Raw genomic sequence first — 2,500 nt, forward strand, 5'->3', positions numbered from 1 at the left:
AGGGGCCGGCCTTGTCACTCTTCGTGGTCACGCTGAATATCCCCGAGAACTATGTTAAGGGTACCGTGTCTGTGGAGTGCTCAGCCACACTTACACGTTAATTTCACGAGCAGGCTGTTCCGTTGATTTATCGGATCAACCGGACCCTCGTCGTCGTAACCGACGGAGTGCTTCCAAATACTTAAACAATTTTAATTGTCGCATTAACAAAGAAGGCAGTGGCACTATTTGGAAATTGATGAGCAAGGCCAAGTTTTATTCTCAAAACAGAATAATGATGACAAAAATTAACAAGCAGGCTGTTTGGTTGATCAAATAAACTGGAACACTGATCGTCCATGAATGATAGAGAGTTTATTCTATCATGTGATGTAAAGACAAGGAGACACAAAGGCTCACACACACACGCACACATATACGCATGCACACTCACACCCAGACATAATACATCAGGTGTCAAATAGCATGTGTGTGTGTCTGTATGGGTGTATGTGTGTGGTGTGTGGTAGCATGTGAACACACACATACACACTCACATACACACACAACACAAAGCAGGAGCTTTTGTTCTGTTTCTGTTTCTTTACTACCCACAAGGGGCTAAAAACAGAGGGGACAAACAAGGACAGGACACAAATGGAGGTTAAGTCGATTACATCGACCCCAGTGGGGTAACTGGTACTTAATATTTATCGACCCCGAAGGATGAAAGGCAAAGTCGAACCTCGGCGGAATTTGAGACTCAGAACGTAACGGCAGACGAAATACCTGCTAAACATTTCGCCCGGGCGTGCTAACGTTTCTGCCAGCTCACCGCCTTAAAGGCTTCTTTCTGTTTCTGTCTCCCAAATCCATTCATAAGGCTTTGATCAGAGTAAGAATTATAACATAACAGAAACCTAGGACTGAACCGAATGCCACATTGTTGGGAAGCAAATTTCTTCGTCACGCAGTCATGCCTGCACCTATTCTATAGCAGATCAATTACCTGGTAAGTGGCTACCATATCTAGCAAGTCAAGAAACTGTATAGAGGCTGTCTTGTTTGCTAGGTTGCTATTTCTAGCAAACTAAGCAAGTGAGTGAAGGATACCCGACTATCTAAGTTCAATAAGAATACTTCCACATGTTGAGTCTTTTCTTTGCAGAATTCAATATTTCTGAGATAATAAGTTAAAGGTGACAGCTGCTATATAGAAATATATATATTGCTGTAATATTGAGCTATCATTGGATATTGATTCAACGTACTTTAATATTTTTCTTTTCTTTTTTATCTATTGTCTAACGAAAGTGATTCGTCATCATTGTTGTCATCATCGTCGTCGTCATCATCAACATCACCATCAGCATCGTTTTACAGCTGCACCCATAGTACTCTCTATAAAGTGGTTTGTGTCAGGAAGGGTATCCGGCTGTAGAAGCCAGGCCAAAGCAGATATTGGAGCACAAGGTAGTCCTCAGACCTGCTGGATCCTATCAAACCACCCAACCCATGCCAGCATTAGGAAGGAATTGCAGCTGTAAAAAACCTATGCCAAAAGAGACAGTAGGGCTCGGAGCAGTCCCCTGGTTTGCCAGCCCCTGTGAAACTGTCCAGCCTATGCCACCATGGAAGATGGACATTAAATGATGATGATGATGATAAATTAAAAACAAAATACTGAAGATGTACAGAAAACAGATTCTATCACATGCTGGGGGAAGAACTAGAAGTAGTTGACAGCTTCCATTACCTAAGTGACCAATTAGTAGTGGGAGTGGATGCTCTGAGAGCATAGCTGCTAGAATAAGAATGGCCCGAGCAAAGTTCAGAGAGCTCCTATTTTTAATTTATATTTGATATAATACTCTCTCACCTCTACCAATATCTGGCATATACAGATGCTTACACTTATCAAGTATTCACTCTAAATTTACAGTACCTACTTGATATATATATATATATATATATATATAAAGTTAATCCAAACAAGAAAACAAAAAAACACAACAACGCAAGGATGTGGAACAAATAAAGTATTATTGGACGCTCAGGAAAGAAGGGAAGAAGGAGGGTTTAACGTTTCGAGCGGAGCTCTTCGTCGGAAACATAGAAGGAAAGATCCCGAGAAGGGAAGACAGAGGAAAAAAAATCGCCGATATATATATATAAATGAGTAGTATAAGATATGGATTCAGAGAATCAGGAGACTATCATAGAAAAACAATCCCCAAAAATAATCTTTATCTCCAACTTTGCTTGGATGTTGTATCTGGACAAAGAATACTACATTATCCATCTTGAGAGGACTTCTCATATGGTCTTATGATACATAAAAGTACTCATATTTACATCATTGACAGACAAGAGCTACAACCACGAAAACTATCAGATCCCGTGATTTCATCTTGTTTTGAACTCCTCAGTGACAGATATCCTGTGTGCTTGAATGTTTGTTTGCCTGCAATGTAAAACAAATGCCTTCTTCTATACAACAGTATATCTTCACTTACAATTT

General features: G+C 40.1%; 1 protein-coding gene across 1 annotated transcript in view; it reads left to right on the forward strand.

Annotated features, from left to right (window-relative positions):
- LOC115222766 (armadillo repeat-containing protein 4) overlaps nucleotides 1-2,500 on the forward strand; it is a 67,357-nt gene that overhangs the window by 54,248 nt on the left and 10,609 nt on the right. The gene's annotated exons all lie outside the window — the stretch shown is intronic.

This window comes from Octopus sinensis, linkage group LG21, assembly GCF_006345805.1.
Source record: "Octopus sinensis linkage group LG21, ASM634580v1, whole genome shotgun sequence".
Lineage (NCBI taxonomy): Eukaryota > Metazoa > Mollusca > Cephalopoda > Octopoda > Octopodidae > Octopus > Octopus sinensis.